We start from the raw sequence: 19,952 nt of genomic DNA, 5'->3' as shown, positions 1-19,952 counted from the left end.
ACTAGTTAAAATCTTATTAAATCCCCCTTGTCATGCTTTGCATTGATAATTCGTTTGGCAATTTTCCCATTTCCATTCATTGATTTTACCCATTTTTTATACACGTGATTAAATGTGTGGCTATTAAATTGCCTTAAATATAGGACTTCGTAGTGTTGATCATACTTATCAAACTGGAGCTTTGGCTTCGATCCGCTATATGATTGCTTGCTGATTTGTATGTCACAAAAAGGCCAATATGAAATTAACGATTTACTTGTTAAAACTATTAAACTTTTTAATTGTTGCTTAACATATAGTTTGACCTCAACGCCCGATGCAACAATCTTTGTGTAATGTTGGAAAGCACATCGGTAAACTTCAATCGGAATTATAAAAAATAAGTTTTATTTATCGAAGTCTTCTCGGTGGTTTAAAGCTACAAATGAGATCATATTCATCAATTCTTTATTTTCATATTAACGTGTTATTGGTAGTTTCAAAATGCCTGTATGTGTGCGTGCATGTGCGCGAATGTGCTTAAGTTTGAGAGAGACAACTGACTGCAATACCAGTCATTTCTTTGCAATATATGTATGTCCAGGTGGCACTTCACAGATTTCTGGTATAAAGTATACAAGACAACAATCACAACAGTTTCCAATTTGTTTGTAATATTCAATGGTAACGGACGTATCGCATAACTATGTTTGAAAAAGTTAGTGTAAAAATGAAAGACGCTAAAGTTGTGATTGAAGCGGGTTTGAATACTGTAAAATCAAATGGTTTTTGTATGTAATCACTTTTCGCATGACCTTCATGATCCCATGGTCCTATAGAAGTAAATAGTCATAAGTATGAACAAGTATATTATCACGTGAATTTTTCAATACAGGAATAATAGGTTTCTGACCAACGTCCCCATAAAGGCTACTGTATGTTCATATTTACCAATATTTTCCAATATATAATCACACTTTTTAACAGCAATTGTGCGAATATGATTGATTATTGCTTGAAGTTTCTAAATAATTGAAATGGAAATCCATCGATTTGTACTAATAACAAGACGTCCTAGAGCTCGATTTGTATAGTTTGCAATACATATGTACATGTTACACAAGGCCACAAACCAAGAACGTTTTGCCTAATCAATATTGGCATTTCCACATTGAAAAACAAATTCACATCATTGCGAAGAAGGATAATATAAACGATATTCGATTCACTTATATAAATACTCACACCAAACGTGTGACACCCTGAGTTAAACTCATGTTAAGGACAATTTCGATTCTCTGGTGCATCCGATAATAAAAATATATTATCAGCAAACAGTACAACAGGACCATTTGTCCCAACGGTGATGCATTTTCCAAAGGTTTTAGACTGAAGTGCCAAATTATTGATGTACATATTTAACAGCATCGGATAGAAAATGTAGCCTAATTTAAAATTCCAATGACTTAATTGCATTACATGGCTTTTTTGAAGTTTTAAATATGTTTTAGAAAAAGAAGAGCCCGATTCACTGATACGCACACTTTGCGCAAGTCAATACAATTAAAAGAGGTCGATAGTGTACATTTAAGTGTGAATTAAGTGCGTGAGTTTTAACATTTGGTCGCACAAATTACAATAACATTTACCTTTCGGATAGTGTGTGCAAGTTTAAGACAATATTTGCAATTTATAAAAACGCTGTTAGGTAGCTAATTCAGGTCCTTCGTCCGTTCGTTTCCGACATGAACACAGCATTTCTAATAAGTTACAAAACAATGTTCACAATATACAACATTACATAATTATCTATATAGTGACAATAGCTGTCTGTCACTTAATCCACACAATTCACTTGTATATTGTGCTTGTCTAGCATTCACGGGCTTCCTCAGGAATAATCCTAAGATGTATGGGGGGGTAGAAAAACTTGTGAATAAGGCACGTTAATGGTGCATCATTTAGTGTATCTGGAAGGTTACGAGTCAATACCCCTTGTCGGACGTTCCATAACGGGAAAAACCACACGAGCAGCGCCTGGCATCATCAATCTCAAAAAAAATGCTACCAAGTGTCTTGCCAACACTCACATTCCAGAACGTCGTGTCTTCAGTTTTTATGAAAGTGCCTTCAATGAAAATGTTTCAAGGAACCGTGAAAGATTTATCTCTTTTTTAGAGAAATGTACTCTTTGGTATTGCACTAAGGTTAATATTCCAAATACGTCAATTTGAACAATTTGTTATCCTTTGTGATATTCTCTGCTTGAATACCGGTCTCCGTCCGACTGGTTCCGACGCCCACCTCTCCGACGGCCCCGATATTCCCTGGTCTCTTGGTAATCCACGACGTCTAGTGCATTAGGTGCGCTTCTCGCCCAAACATTACATCTAGCTGCTTTACCCTCACGCTCACTGACGTCCCGTAAACAATAACCGCATTTCGCCAGTTTATCTCCATACACATAAATATGGCAGTATCATACTATTTATCCGCGCATCCTGAATTGCTGGGTATGATCCCAAACAAACCGGATATTTCACTGCTTGGCATGTTTCAATACACCGAAGTTGTCATCGCTTTATATGTTTTCTGACACTCAGGGGTGTCACCACTTTGTATGTTCTCGTTCACACGGAGGTGTCACACCTGGGAATGTTCCCGTAAACCCGGAGGTTTCACAACTTGATACGTTCCCGTACACCCGGATAGGTCATATATAGGCATGTCCCGTCCACTCGGGGGTGTCACCGCTTGGTATGTTCCCGTACATCCGGAGGTTTCACTGCTTGGTATGTTAACGCACACCCGGAAGTCACCATGTTCCCGTACACCCGGAGGTGTTACCGCTCGGTATGTTCACGTACTTACGGTGTTGTGACAATTTGTGTGTCTGGACACAGTCCTTAGTTTTTGCGTTTTAGGCAGTACGAAATCTGACATGTAGTTTTTTCATAAACTTTCAAATAAATCAACTGGATAATATCTCAAACAATATTCTTTGGTAATTGTATGTGCAAAGCTGTTCTATAAAATAGACGCGCTTACTGACTGACATCAAAAAAAACGGACGTACAAAACTACTGATTACAATCCAACATCAATATAACACGTGCATATGTATGGTATTTGTGTGTATTATTTGTAAGTTCATTGCATTATGGTGATAGGTTATAGATTAGTATTTATCGCAATGCCAATTTATGATAGCTATACATACATATATAGGATCTGGCCAGAGTTGTCATATAATACCATATTTTATTAAACAAATTTAGGAATTGCGTTAGTAAGCGAGCCTTTCGCGGGCTTACTAACGGATTTCCTGGACGAGTTTAATAAAATATGGTACGAAATGACAACGACTGTCAGATCTTTTTATCACATTCTTTTAAATGAGCAAATTAAATAAATATTTACGCAAATCTAATGATGCATACCTAATGTTTACATTTCGTGACGAAATTTGACGCTGCAACGTCATGGTAGCAAAATAACAAAATGTGATTGGTCAATGGAACGAAAATAAGCCAATGAAAACGCTTAGAAAGTATATTACTTATGTGTAAGATTAAAATAGTCGTAATTGTTATATTACATGGGAAACAGGGTATGGCATGTGATAAAAATTATTTTCAATATTGATTGTATTTTACATAAGATGTTCTCTATCATTTTCGTAGCAATCAAGGAAGTACATATTTAAACATTTCGGTCTTAAGTGTGACTCGTAAAAAGACGTATACCTTCAAGTAATTTATCATAGTTTAAAGTTAACATTGTTATCGTAAACAAACAGATCGCTGATGAATTACCAGGTCTGATACAAACATTACATTACCCACACAGTAAATACAATTGGTAACCATTATCAGGCAACGTAAGTGGCATGTAGATAAGATAAGAATAATTCAAATTTTCCTCCATACAAAAACCTTCATTCAAACAATTGTTGAATCCAAAACCCTTTTCTATTGAGAAATTGGATAATATACAAAAACGACCAGGTAAGAAAACTAAGTGTGTGGATGAATTAAAACTTTAATTAAAAGAAAATTAAAATATCTTTATATCATATCTGAATGTGAAAAATTTCATATGAAACGATTTTCATTGATACTTTTTTAAGATTTTGTGATTGTGTGACTTTATTTTTAGTGATATATAATTTAATTGATAACGTATCGAATTTTAGACCAATTAAAATTAGTTTTAGGATATATTCAACTGTGATATATGTGTTATAATATTCCTTATGTTAACGAAATCCGACGATAAAGTATCGAGACATTATGACAAATGAAAGTGTCGCGTAAGAATTGCCTTTATGTTTACATGTTTACAGTGAGCAAGATGTCCAGGAACATAACGCGCGAACATCTGAATGTCCTGAAATGTATGATGAAATGTTTTTTATTTAGCTAAGTTTATAGTGATGCCATTTCAGTAAAATGGCTTAACAAACGTTTTTTTTATGGCGATAAATATCAATTAACATGAATTACAATAATGCAGCTGTCAATGCAAATTTCCGTTTTGTGCAGTCTAGTAAAAATTCAATAGAATTATGATAAGAACAACACAACCTACATAAATTATTGCCCTCTAAATTTTAACGGGTTAAATAAACAAATTAAATCAATATCATGTTCTTACATGAAGCGTATAAGTGACACGCAATCGTATACCCTATTTCTGATTAACATGTCGAAATCTTTTCAGATCGTTCCTGAAATTGTGTTTATACAATATAAGTTTGTTGAAATTCAAGTTATTGAATATCAATATAAAACTATAATTCTATTTACGGCACTCGAAAATGTAATTAATTTTTTTAGTAAGGTATGGTGAGATAAAATTATTAGAATCAATAAAGAAATCGGCTATATTGTTAAACAAGTCATAACATTTATTACGCTTCATGCTAGATATGTTTTTCTTACTTCGTAAGTAAATGCACAATCGAGCGTTTCAATTGAAAGCAACACATTCATGTCATAGGGTCATTAGTATTAAATGTACTGCTATGTGCAGGAATCGATAATTGTTTAAAATGGTTTTTAAATTGATCAATGTTGATATCATTACTGTTTGGAACATGTTTCTTTATGTTTTTATTAATATATCGCCACAAATCTGTTTAAATATTTTTGCTAGCTTAGCTAATGTGTGCTTTTCTTCATTGAAATATGTACGTTCAGTCTCCCTTTTAACGCGGCAATATTTTTTCTGGAATTTAAACATCTAATATTGTTAGCATCACACGGATATTGTTTATAAATTATTGTACATTCATAAAACTAGTTTTTGTTGAGTTTACATTCTTCGTTTAACCACATTGATTTCTTCACACATTCAATTTTGCGCTGGTTACCGCTCACGTGTACAGTTTTATCGTTCAGCTGAAAGGAGATATCAAAAATAGTATTTGATAAAGCATCTATACAGAAAACAATAATGTCATGGTCTGATTGCAATGTATTTGTTATTTCGTCGAAAATGTGTATTTTATGTATCGATCCAATCCTGTCGTACGTGGATGGTCACTATAAGATGGGAATACCTTGGCGAGCAGACGACATTATACTTCCGAATAGTTTTGGCGTTGGCGCACGCACGTCTTAACCAACTGAAGAAAAAAACTTTCACACGACAAAACATTGCATGAAAGGTACACCAAAAACAGTAACAGATTACACCGACACGGCATACGCGAAAGAAGTAGAAGATAAAGAGACAGACTGCAAGCGGATATGGTATTTACCGCACCACCTCGTGACCAACGTAAATAAACCGGGAAAAGTACGTGTGGTATTTGACTTTGCCGCGAAATACAAGGACATCTCGTTGAATAGTCAACTCTGCAGAACCCTGACATGATAAACAGTCTTGTTGGTGTACTTACCAGATTTCGTCAGGAAAAGATAGTCATAGCTGCAGATATAGAAGCCATATTCCGTCAAGTCCGCGTGAGTGAGGAAGAATGTGACGCACTTTGCTTTCTATGATGGCCTGGTGGTGACATCGCCATAAGGCCGGAAACTTATTGTATGCAGGTGCACTTGTTGCGCGCCACTTCATCTGCTAGCTGCGCGGCGTACGCATTGAAAAGAACAACCAGTGATAACGAGGGAACTTTCCCAGGCGAAGTTGTAAATACCGTTAATAGGAACTTTTACGCAGATGACTGCCTGATATCAGTGGATTCAGAAGAAAAAGCGTCGAAGTTAGCATCGTATATGCAAGCATTGATAACAATTGGAGGTTTGAGATTAACGAAGTGTTTCAGCAACAGCTGAGCAGTACTCAATACAATTCAGGAATCTGAACGTTCAGCTACGGTTATTACTCTCGACTCGAAAGACGCGCCTACGTGTGATCGAGCATTAGGAGTTAATTGGAACGTCAATGACCATGTAATAACATTCAAAATAAAAATAGCTGATAAGCCACTGACAAGACGCGGCATCCTATCCATAGTTAGTGCTATTTTCGACCCGCTCGGATTTGTAACCCCAGTGACATTGCAAGCAAAAATTATCATACAACAGCTCTGCAGAAAGACAATAGGCTGGGATGATACAGTACTACATAAAGAGCAAGATGATTGGCAATGCTAGATAGAAAGCTTACTTTGTTTGGATAATATTCGAATAAACTGATTTTACCAACCGAAACACTTCGATCAAATAAAGAAAATCACGACTTGCCCGATCAAGCAGTCATCTATACCCAGACTTGCGTTGTTTGGAGCCGTAGTGTCGTGTAGACTGTATGCCATGATCAAAGATGAACTTGACTAAGATTGACCAGGCAGTTTTCTTGACTGATTCCATGATCCTACTGGGATATATCAACAATACAACAAGCCGTTTTCAGACATTTGTTGGAAACAGACTTAGCCGTATTTACGAAATGACTAAACCAAAACAATGGCGTTATGTTGACTCAAGATCCAACCCCGCAGTACATGCTGCACGATGCATCGATTTGACCTTGTTTACCAAATGAACCGGAAGTAGCGGAAGAAGACTCGGAAGTCAAGCACGAAGTTGTAATCAGCACCACCGCATCGTACATCGCAAAAAATATCGACGACTTAATTAACCACTTTTCTGACTGAAACAAGTTACTCAGAGCGTTTGCCTGGCTACAGAGGTTCACAGTATTCTGCAGACGACACAAATCCTTAGATTCAGTAGAGTTAAAACGTGGAAATCTCGTCCCAGTCGAAACACAGAACGCTACTAGTGCAATATTACGACTTGTACATAGGGCCCATTTTATGCAGGAAATTGACGGCCTTAGAACAGGTAATCCAGTGATGTAAAATAGCAGATTAGCTGGGCTAAATCCAATTCTGGTAAACGGACTCATTCGGGTGTCTGGTAAAAAACTCCCCATAGATAATGAGTCAAAATTATCCTTCCCCGTGATGATCACGTGATAGAGCTAATTATTCGCCGTAACTGCTGGAAGACAGCATGTAGTTGCTGAATTACGAGCGAATTACTGGATACTATGTTTTCCTAGCGCTGTCAATAAGACGACTGGAAAATTTATTGTTTGCAATAGACAGCACGGTCCGTTAATGACCCAGCAGATGGAACCACTTACCCAAGAGCAGACGACACCTGACAAACCTCCGTATACATTCGTAGGCATGGACTACTTTGGACCATTGATGGTAAAACAACGTAGATCCAGAAATAAAAGATATGGTTGCCTGTTTTCATGTTTGACGACGAGATCGGCCCATATAGTAATAGCTCACAGATTGACCACTGATTCGTTTCTAGCGGCTTACCAACGTTTTACAAGCAGACGCGGATATCTTGAAACAATTGTTCAGTGATAACGGTACCGATCTAGTCAGCGGCGACAACAAACTGAGGAAATCAATAGAAGAGTGGAACCAGTCAAAGATCGGTGGATATTTGTTGCAGTACAACGGAAGTTCAACCCACCAAATGGAAGCAACATTGGTTGAGCATGGAAGCACATGATCAGGTTCACGCGCGTCATACTGAAATCTCTTGCCAAAGAACAGCTCTTAACAGACGAGAAATTATTAACACTGATTGCCGAGACCGAAAGGAATATAAATGACAGACCTATCACCACCGTCAGCAACGATCCAAAAGACATCTCAGCATTGAAACCAAGCATGCTACTGTTAATGAAGAGGAATCTCAGTATTCCAAGAGGAGTTTTCCAAGCAGACGATATATAAAGCAGAGGATGTTGGAAACAAATACAATACCTCAGCGACGTATTCTGAAAACGATGGGTGACAGAATACTTGCCAACTCTTCAAATTCGCCAAAGGTGGCAAAGGAAAACCAGAAAATTACAAGCCGATGACATAGTACTGGTCGCAGAAGACAACGTAAGGAGGCAGTGGCCACTAGGCAGAGTGCCCGAAGTATTCAAGGGCAGGGATGGGCTTGTACGAAAATGTAAAGGTCAAACTAGAAGCACAAATCTTTTAAGACCTATAACAAAGTTATGTTACTTAGATGGCACTGATTAAGATGTTTATATGAACAATACTTTTCTTAGATTTGGTTTTATGATATTTAGAATTTTAACATTAACGTTTTTCTATTGATCATTTTATTTTACCAGACCTTTTGATAAGTGTATTTTTGTATGGCTTTTTAAAATTTTGACTACTTTTTATGAGATGAAATTAAGAGATTTCATGGAGGGCACTGTAAGAATTAAATATATTGTAAATTCTTAGTTTTTAAATGTTAAATGTTTAAAATGTTTACTTGATATTAAGCGCGCTCTTAATTTTGGCGCTAAAAAGTATGGCGCCGCGTTAATGTCGCCGCCTTTTTTACGTCGACGTCACACATAATAAACTTCGGCAGTAGGAAAAACAAAAGTTGACGGCAGCGGCCGATTGATAAGACAAACACATAATTATTCAGGATTTGAAGCTAAATACATTATAAGACACCAAAGTTCGCTAAGAGTTTTTATGTATTTTTTATTATACACGCATATTTCTTTTTTTTGTAATAATTAATTACATACGATAGTTTAGTTTTATCTACTATAGGATATTAGATCTACAAGATTCGAAAGAGTAAACATTTTTTAACATATTATCTATGTGTTTGTATTAGCAATTGTAATTTGATAACGATTCGAACCTGGTATTTATTATTTTCATATCCCTATTTGTAGAGAATCACCATGTAACGACATGAATAAAAATATGGCAATGTTTTGCCATGATGAATAAAAAAGTTGAAACCGGCGCATCTCTCGAGTGTTGTACTATAATAAATTGACGATCCAAAATCCCGAACAAGCCCTTTTGATTTTTGTTTGTTTTCACAAATAAATGCCTTCATTTTCTATCGCAAACAACACAAACCTGATAAATATTTCTCATTGGTTTCACTCTTCTTTGTTCATAACATTACTTTTTTTATTACAATTCCTTAAACGATAATGCACATTTAAAAAATCAAACTTGTAAAAACAAATGATGCTGTTCATAGTTAACCTAAAAATCTGAGAAATGTGCCTGGAAAAAAGGTTGGTTGGCATTTTGTAGACATGGCTCCTTTTTATGTTTTTTGGTATCTACATACCCTCTGCTGAAAATCTACAAATCTAGGGATGTCACCTTCTCTTGTGCTTGACATCCTTTTAATTAGGTCAAAGGTCAATGGGTACAGTTTCAGTTGTTTAGGAGATGAAATACATCTCATTTTGATTGATAACCAAAATTGAAACGTTTAAGACAGTGATATGGTTTTAAAATGAGCCTGCTTGGATCTATTTTAACTATTCTCGTGTTCACTTATATAGGTCAAAGGATCATTCAGTGCACTTTTATGCCAAAATAAACATGACAAGTGGCATTGAAATTGAACATCAACAGAATAACATATTATGTTCAAAAAGTTTATATATATATATATATATATATATATATATATATATATATATATATATATATATAATGAAGTACAACGTACGCTTAAAAAAAACTGAAACTCATTTGTGTATAAGAAATAAGTAGGCATGTTGGACAGAAATACACTGTTATAACTGCTGACCAGCCATTATACAGCAAAGGCAAAGAAATATTATGGACAAATAAAAAACGTTACAAGAATATTATTTTCATGATGGAAGGACTTCATGTATGCTTCAATTTCCTTCGCGCGATCGGTCAATATATGGAATGTTCAAAATTGGAGGACGTATTTCTTGAAGCAGGTGTATTTTGACCAAATGCTGTTACTAAGGTTATGGATGGAAAGGCATATTATCGAGCGGTTAGGGGTCTTATGCTTGCATATCAGGCGATTTGGAGGTTTAAGTTAAGATATTTAAGTCTGTTGTTAGAATCTAAGGAAGAAGAAATCCCAGAGCTTGAACATGAAGTTAGAGAGTTAGAGGTTGCTTTTGAAATGAAAAGTCGCTTGAACCAAGATGATATTCGTAAAGCAAATGATAATCTTCTTGAAGAAGCCAATGAGAAAAAGATAGGTGAATTACAAGATAAATTCGACAAAGAGAAAAGTGAAGTAAAGAACTTTTCTTTCTGGAATTCCTACCTACATTTTGTTGACATACTTATGAAGTTCATTAAAGCCCAAAGAATAGTCTATTGGCTATTGCATATTGAAGCCTTTTCCGAAATGCTACCGTGGCTAATGGTGTACGACCACACAAACTATGCCCGTTGGGGTCCTTTATATCAAGCAGACATAAAAGCATTAGAATATGCAGCACCTGAAGTATTCAAATAGTTTATTGAAGGTCACTTTGTAGTCAGGCTGAAGTAAAAAGCATTCAACGGCATACCCGTCGACCAAGCTACTGAGTGGATAAACAGAGTGTGTTAAACGACAGGGGGTATAATTGGAATAACAAGACAGGACCAGGCAATAGATAGTTTTTGTATTACGTGGTCAGTAAAATCTGAGGTTTACAATAGTACCATGAAATTGTTCAATCAACATGATAGTGACGAAGATAATGGAATATTCAAGAATAGAGCAGATGGAACTCGTTCGAGAGTTTCTTCAGAGGAAGAGTGCATGAAGAAAATGATGCAACTCTTTGGTTCATATGATATATTCGGAGTGCATGAAAAAGGAGAACAGACTGTTCTCAATAGAATCTAAGGACGTTGCAACTAATGATATCAGAGATGATTTATTAACCTGTGAAAGTCGAGGTAAAACATTACTCAATGAATTTTTAGAAAAAAAGGCTGAAAGAGCAGAATATTGAATTGTATGCTCCTACTCAAAATGTACATTCCAAAACATTTGCATATCTCTATAAGGGGACAGTCAGTGAAAAGCAGACAGTGAAAAAGATTTTAAAGGCTGACAGAAAGCTATTGTAAATACTTTTCAACGCAGCTAATTCAGGGAGAGCCGTAGAAACAGCATCTGTACTAGAACATGAACTTTTTGATGTGCCATTATCATTTGCAAAGGTTAGTGGGAAAATGCATGAAACCCAGAAAACAAACTACTCCAAGTGCTAACAAAGGACAATGATATAGTGACGCCTCAAGTTGTTCCGACAACGACTGATGCAACATGTGTAATAATTGATGGACACGTGCTAATACAGAGTTTTGGTAAGCCTAAGGACTGTCAATCATTTGGGCAATTGCCAACTGTTTTATAACATCTGTTTTAAGGCATTTTCGCGCAAACACTACCCGAGTTGATGCGACTTCTAATGGATACTTTAGAAGTAAATCTATCAAAGAAGCAACTAGAGTAAAGAGGAAAGGAAAGCGTCGACCTATTAGGAAGCTCATAACAATTCCAAACGTTCCTCATCCGCAAATATAAGAACTGTATATCACACTCGATGTCAATAAAGCAGACTTGGCTGAATTTCTCTCAAACGAATTGCTAAAACAATCAGAAAATCTAACATCAGGATCAACTATAGTTGTAGGAGGTGGATTTCCAGGTGATGTTGATCCATAGTCGAGTTCTTTTGATGCGACAAACCTATGTGTAAATCATGAGGAGGCAGATACGCGGATGATATAGCACTAAGGGACGCTATTGATAGACGCTACAAGCGTTTAGAAGTATATTGTAGAGACACTGACGCTCTGATCTTGTTAATATACCACCTTGGAGCTCATGCCGAGGTATATATGATATTTGGTACAGGCAAACAAAGAAAATGTTATCTTGTGCACACAATATCTGAAAAACTAGGTGGCAATGTCAGAAGGAATATTTTGGGGTTTTACGCATTGACAGAATGCGACACCACGTCTGCTTTAAATGGAATAAGTAAGAAAACCGCCTGGGTGAAGTATATCGCACAACCTGATACATTGGAGAGTATTGGTAGAGATGGTGATGCTCTAGCAGTTTCTAAATTTCTGTGTGTGCTGTATGGCTGCTGTCAGGACCACCCACCAAACATTGACACATGTAGGTATCGTTGATTTTGGAAAGCCATGAATAATTTGGATTTCCTACCCCCTACAAATGATGCGCTTGAACTTCACATTAAAAGGGCAAATTATCAGACAAAGATATGGCTAAATGCCACAGATAAGGATTTTCAGCCTGATGATCATCTTGATACTGGAGCATGGAAACTTGCAGAAAATTCATTGAAACCGGTATGGGTGTGGAAACCAAAGGTCCCTGCTGCATAGTATCTTGTGTCTGTCAAACCAAGTGTAGAACAGCACGATGTAAGTGTTATTGATCTGACCAAGAATGCTTGTTTGAATGCGCATATGAAGCGAATGGCTGTTTAAACCCTAGATAATTATTTTAAACGATAAAAGATAAGGAGAAACATATACTGCGGTATTAATTCGTGTTTTGAAACAAAACTGTAAATTTATGTAACGTATGTTAAAAAAATTATCACTCAAGACCGACAATATTTTCAGCATGATGATACAGTAGGTCATAATAGTACATTGAAGTCAGATGAAAATTTGTTTTATTTTATAAATGGTACTTCAAGATTTTGAAATATATTACTAAATAGATCACTGTTTTTGGTAAAATAATTTCTGTTTAACAGTATTCATATCTATTACAATTAATACTAAGTTGTGAAGTAAAAATAACTTATATTGCATAAATATGACATTATAGAACGTACAGTAATAAGAACTTCATTAGAGTATACCATTTTAGCTGAAATCTTTTATTTAAAATATTATTTAGCATAATATGCATATACAACAATATATACTTGTAACTATATTGTTTAAAGTCTTGTAATTGTATTGATAGGATAATGCAGATATAATGTTGGTTCTTATTATCAAATGTAGTTATATTATAAAACGCAATAAGTATTAAAAGTCTAAAAATGAACATTGTTTTCTTTTAATTTAGGTTACGTAATTTGGAAAGTTAGGAACATTCCCAAAAGATACAACAGATACATACTCTTTTCATCACCAAAGTACCGATCCCTCATTGAAAAGTTACTTACAAATATATAATACATGGATCCTTGGTTGGTTTCAACAAACACTGCAATTTACGTCCTATACGGGTTATAAAGGTGCACTTGATGACCTTTGACCTACTTAGGAAAAGCCAAAATCAGTTTAAAATGAGAAAACCATTCATGTATCAAACATAAGTAAGTTCAGGAGTAAAATCAGTTATAGTATCTGATATTTCACAATTTTGGCAATGTTACCTCAATATTTAAATCAAAATGCACCCATTGACCTTTTGGCCTAATTACAGGGTCGTCGCGCATCCCAGAGGGTGACATCCCCTCTAGACATTTTTAAAAAGTTATTTGAAATCATTATAACATACAAGGAAGCCATGCCTAAGAAATGCCATCAGATGTCAGATTTCAGGAAATTTTAGGCCAACTATCACGCATAATTTCAACAAATCATTCATTCACCGTTTAAAAAAGGAATCCATATCAGTAATTTACAACTGCACATCTGAACCGTACAATTAATTTAAATGATTGTTATAACAGTCATACTAATTTTAGGTTGATTAAAAAAACATATTCGGAAGCAATATTTGTCCAAAACTAAATTCGTGGGAATTAACTTGACCAAGCGAGGTTTTCGAAATATTATATTGTTAAACATAAAATTACAACAGTTTAATAAGAAAATGTATATTATTATTCACAATAACTTAATGCTTATAATTTAATCGGTTCATTGTGAATATATGTAGCCTTTCTTTTTTTCATTTGCTCTAGTTATACAATTGCTGTTAGTTCATTTAAGTGAAAGTGATTTTGTCTTTGAAATGAAGTAGATATTTATTTTTTTAAAGTTAATAACTATATGTTATACTTGCATTTTTGTTTAGATAAAAACAGTTTACGCCCTACTTGTTTCAGTTAGTGGCAGATAAAAAAGTATGTTTTCTTGAACCTCGAAATGGTCGAACCGATAAATAGCTAGAAAATGAATATATCTCTGTAAGTAAAAGCTTACCTCACCTGTTGTAACTTGCAATTTTTTCAACTGGCATAACTGTTACGTCAGCTTGGTCGTTTAGACCTTTTACTTGTACTTTTGGTATTTTGTATTAAGGCATCACTCATATATATACTGCATAGGCATCTTGATTATTCAAACCGCTGTTGATCAAATTCAACGTAAACACGCCTGGAGTTGTGCTACAAAATACTTGTCTAAATCTCACAGTGCCTGGTTGTTCAAAATAAAATTAATATTTTGAGAGCTTACGTTCCTTTTGTAAATTGTACATGGTACGTCAACAGAGCTTGTCAATGTCTAAGCAATGAATACTCAATTAATAAACCAATCCATTTCAAACCATTGCAAACTGTACATGCATGATAATACAGTCCTAATAAAACTTGTGCAAAGCATACTGTTATATAAATAATATAATTATTGACTATTTATTGACTGTTTGCAAAACATTTCATCAATATACGGCAGCATACTTTTTAAAGTATAAAATAAATATTCAAAGTTACTCTAAACATTATAGCATTTACATTAATTACAGTAATTTAAGATGATTTTCACACTATCATTGTCAAGACATGTATTCTTTTATTTGTAACAATAAATAGTTTGGTAATAGTAGTATGTGTTCTACAAACGTACACACATCATTGTGACATAGGTGTTATCGAATTGAACACCATCACATTATACCGCATCATTTTTACAAAAAAAATAAGTAATGCCAATGATAACGTTTACTTCTCCGGTTAAAATTGAGGTAGCAACATATCAAATGTGTATAGTCTAACTTCATAAAACGATTGGTCTTCCGATATGGACTCGAGTTGCTGAACTTCATTTATGGTAACTACCCCTCTTAAAATTAAATCAAAAGTTGAGCTATACACTGTGTAAAAACTGTTCAAAATGTCAATAGTAAAAGAAGCATTTATTTTTTCAAAACAATGTTGCATCATAATTTTGTTTTCAACTTTTTACACTGTATAAATTATTTTACGCTGTGGAGGCATCGTGTTTTCAAGACCATTTAATACTAAATATTGGATTTGTATGTAGTGAAATTGATATGACCATACACAGCCATGCTTTTCGAACTGCATCATTATGTTGATGAATATCGTAAATCCTTCTTTACATTCAAAAATATGTCAAACATGTATAACATTTTAAGAATGGTTCGAGAATCTATTGAATTTACGAAGGCGATTACGATACATGAGTTCTTTCCCTTTTACCACAATCACAAAGTATGTTTAATTTCATTAGTTTAGTTTAAACCTATTTATTTGAGCTCGATTGCATCGAAAGCCTCAGGCTTATTGAAACGCTCTCGAGTCCGTTTCCTGGGCCTAGAACCAGTACTTGGTGTCTTTGGAATGCACCGTTTTTGTTAATAACAAGTACTTTTAAGAATTATTATAATTATTTTTCAGTAATATGGTGATCTCAGGAAGCCTTTAAACGGCACCATTTGAAAACATTGATGTGTTAGAGTTGACGTAATTTCATTCAGTTAAAAAGTACAGTTTGCCTAAACTCAGAGTGCCATCTAGGTTTAAAACACGCGTTATATATACGTATGTGCACTTGTTATAAAAAGTGAACAATATGGTGTAACTTCAGTAAAAATGCGTGGTTGCTTTTGTGAAAATATCAGAGCTCTGTAAAACCATTAAATCGACAGCAATCGTATAACCACGAACTGTAAGTAATCAGAGGGTTTACCGGACAAGATTTATAATAGGAAACTACACTGAATTTAAAGCATGATATTTAATCTTTTATAAAAAGTCATTTTAATTAATATCTTCTGCAAATATTTTTTTAAAAACGATTCTCCAATATTTTATAGATTTAGCACTGTTTAAGTTTATTTCATACGTGTTTAACAGCTCCATGCAAAATGAAACATGGATTGTGCAATTAAGTGTTTCGGGCTTTATATCAATACCTAATTTGAGGCGATTATCTAAGTATATTCCTGTACCTTTTGTTCATCTATTTGTACTTAGTAGCTTTTATCTGAATATTATCATGTTGCCGATAACACGGAAACACGGACGTTGAGCGTCACACTGTTGTATGTAACACTAAGACAGTAAGCAGTTGAACCAGTTTCCAAAACAGTCATCGAAATACTGATAAACAGTTGAAACAACAACACTTTATTTAATTAATCACGTAATGCAGCCTGACCAATCAATAGCGAGCTAACTGTTCACGTAATGGGGTGGTTTTTTATCACGTGATGTGAATGTAAACTGCTCATTTGTATTGCAATCTGTGCTTGTGGTGCAATCCTCATAGTTATTTTGAACATAAAGTGAAAAAATAAAGAATTCACGATATCATCGTTATTCGTAAGTATATAGCTATTGTTTGATACTACTAGTAGTTGGTTTATTTATTTTATTAAACTATTATGAGTTAGTTGTGTATATTGTTTTAATAGCTATGGTCCTTGGAAACTCGCCAATTGCTCTGGTTGTTTGTGATTGTTAAGGACAATACTGTTTTATTTTTTATGTGCGAACGTTTTCGCAATTTAATATGTAATATTTGAGTTAATCTTTTTAAGGGGATATTTGCGCGTTTACACTTGATAAAGAAAGAAAACGGTACTCTTCAAGTAATGGTATTGACTTATATTTTATCGATAATCACGTGTGTACATGATTGAATACCAATACGTTCGTACTTATGCATCGTTACGGATTGGTTCCGTTTGTTAAGTGTTGTAACTGTAATAAAATGTAACGTGAGTTGAGACATTAACATTTTTACATTCAGACACATTTTTTAACCAAAAAACCTTTCCATATTTCAATAAGGTTGTTGCAATCATATCGTAAACTATGCATGTGGCCTCTGACAAACGGTGTAAACAATGTCTAAACATTAGTCACCGCCCAGGACGTGTCAATGCAGAGCTTTCAGCGTTGCTAACCTAATGCATATCCCACTAATATTTCATAATGCCCGAATTTGTAAATACACATTTACCACGTATAATAAGGTTTGAAATAAGATTACAATTAAATTAAATTGTCAAATTTATAAAAACAAATGATCAAATGAAAAACAATTTAATTGTTTGCTTAATGGTTAAATATTTCCCGAATTGCTGATAACATATTCAGAACTTCCCCATGGATGTTAATACAAGTACTGGTATCAGACAAGAACCAGTTTTTAACAACTTTTGTTTTAGCATCCACATTTGCATTTTAGCACCAGGCTATCGCTTTTAAAACATGAACCTAAAGCGATGTTCGTGAAATTCAAATAACCTATACATATGTTCACGACACATTGTAGCTTAAATCCTATCTAAAATAGTGTAAATAGATAAAAAGTAATGCTACTATTTAATAACAACCATGACAAAGGAATGTTTAAATGTTTATCACCTGCATTATTACATGGTGTGTCAGTCACTTTTATTATCTCATGGATATAAACAATAAATATTTTTACAAATTAACCTTTTCATAAGCAGTAAATTAACACTTTATGACGATTTCAATATGGTAAAACTTTCACTGGAGTCGAACAGCTTAGTTACACATGTATGTTTTACGTATTTTATTGTTTATTAATTTAGATATTTTGGAATGTTTGTTTTTGTGAGCAATGTATTTAAAATATCAATTTTGTTCATATATTATTAAGTGTATGTACAATATTATTGTGCATTCTTTGAAATGATAAATGTAAATAGTATAATATAATCTAAAATAATAATAAGGTTTGTATAGTAATAATAGTAATAAATCAATTGTGAAGATGGCATATTTCGAGAAGTGTGGGCTTTTAGTCTCAGATAAGATGAATTTGACGTTATACTAAATTTAACTCTGCTCAATAATTTTATACAGAAAATTTCAATCACTGGGTGTGGAAATATTGAACACAGCCATTGATTTAAGCAAACTTCAAAAACATTCACTAAACGATTTTTAACACAATGTTTTACCACGGTTTAATTTTTTGCTATACAAGTCTTTATAAATCATGTTACCACTAGGGCGTGTCGAGTTTTACACCACTGCACGGGTTTGAACAAAAATCTTAAAGGAACACTGTATGATATAATTCTTTACTGCCAATTGCGTACGTTACCTTATGACAATGTGATATTAAACGATACATTACTGACCCATGTTGTCTGTCTGTCTGTCTGTCTGTCTGTCTGTCTGTCTGTCTGTCTGCCTTCCTTCCTGTCTGTCTGTCTGTCTGTCTGTCTGTCTGTCTGTCTGTCTGTCTGTCTGTCTGTCTGTGTGTATGTCTATCTGTCTGTCTGTCTGTCTGTCTGTCTGTCTGTCTGTCTGTCTGTCTGTCTGTCTGTCTGTCTGTCTGTCTGTCTGTCTGTATGTCTGTCTGTCTGTCTGTCTGTCTGTCTGTCTGTCTAGCTCTCTGTATTGCTTTCCGTCTGTATGTCTGTCTGTATTTTTGTGTGTCTGTCCTATCGTACCTCCTAACGTTCCCTCTTCGATTGGTCGGTCTGTTCGTTCGTTCCCATGTCTGTCTTCATTGACATCTGATGAATATTTAAATGATTACTGCAACTCAGATGATATGTAAGTGTTAAAGGTCAATATAAATGATTCGGTTTGGCTGATGTTTATTCGTTGTTGTCGAATTGTGCTAGCATAACTTCAAACGCATTTTAATACGAATGTGCATTGTCTTTGTTATAACTATACCCACATAAAACAGTCAGTTGATGCTCCCGTTTTAATTGCTTGGGCATTCTCCATCTGTGCTGATATTTGCGAAAGGGAACAACATAAAATGTTTCCTGTATCAAACAACTTTTACATTTAATATATGTGTATGTGACTGATGTAAAAAAGTAACACTCAAGCATCATCAGCAGGAGAAACACGTTAACATGGCATTATATCCTTTAATAATGACTTGCTAAAAAAACTGGGATCACTGCCTTGAAACGTTCAATGCAAAGGTCTGTATGTTTATCAGTTTTTAGGAGTGTTAACCCTCACATTTAGCAGATAGTCATAAACAAAACTTGTAAATAAAAAAAACAGAACTCTTCTGTTACGAAGTCTAACAAACCAATGATCACGTGGCATCTGTGGCTTATTTAGATAAAGGTAAGGGGGAACTTTAAAGATCTTACAAATGACGTCTCTATTGTTTTCATATACCTATTATACTTAAGAACACAAAATAAAATACTCTTGACATTTATTAATGTCCAGGTTCCAGCACATGAGATCGAGGTTGGAAGGAGTGTAATGCTTATTTGACCATGGCCTAAAATAGAATAAAAAAACGAATGTAACAAGATTTGTATTCTTGATAATTTTCTTATTTAATTATTCCTGTATTTTATGTCAGCGCATTATCGCATTACGTGACCAATAAATAAATGTTACTCTTCCTGACTCATATAAGTCATATTGTGTGGATATTTCTGGTTTTAATGCTTTTCGGATTATAAATCTCGTTCTGCTCACTAATATATGTAAATTTC

The 19,952-nt window shown here is 34.5% G+C and overlaps 1 protein-coding gene across 3 annotated transcripts in view; it reads left to right on the top strand.

The window, feature by feature from the left end:
* Window positions 1-19,952, top strand: part of LOC127833352 (peptidoglycan-recognition protein SC2-like) — a 37,706-nt gene that overhangs the window by 1,368 nt on the left and 16,386 nt on the right. Inside the window, exon 1 of one of the 3 annotated variants that reach the window (XM_052358546.1) lies at window positions 16,669-16,812. The exons of 1 other annotated variant lie outside the window; for it this stretch is intronic. The gene's annotated coding sequence lies outside the window, so the exon portion shown is untranslated. Of the gene's footprint in view, window positions 1-16,668; window positions 16,813-19,952 lie in introns of those variants that run through there. One more of the 3 variants, XM_052358547.1, reaches the window with a different exon arrangement.

The sequence above is a fragment of the Dreissena polymorpha genome, chromosome 6, assembly GCF_020536995.1.
Source record: "Dreissena polymorpha isolate Duluth1 chromosome 6, UMN_Dpol_1.0, whole genome shotgun sequence".
Lineage (NCBI taxonomy): Eukaryota > Metazoa > Mollusca > Bivalvia > Myida > Dreissenidae > Dreissena > Dreissena polymorpha.
Note: the sequence above shows the minus strand (reverse complement) of the source record. Positions and strands in the feature narration are given on the sequence as shown.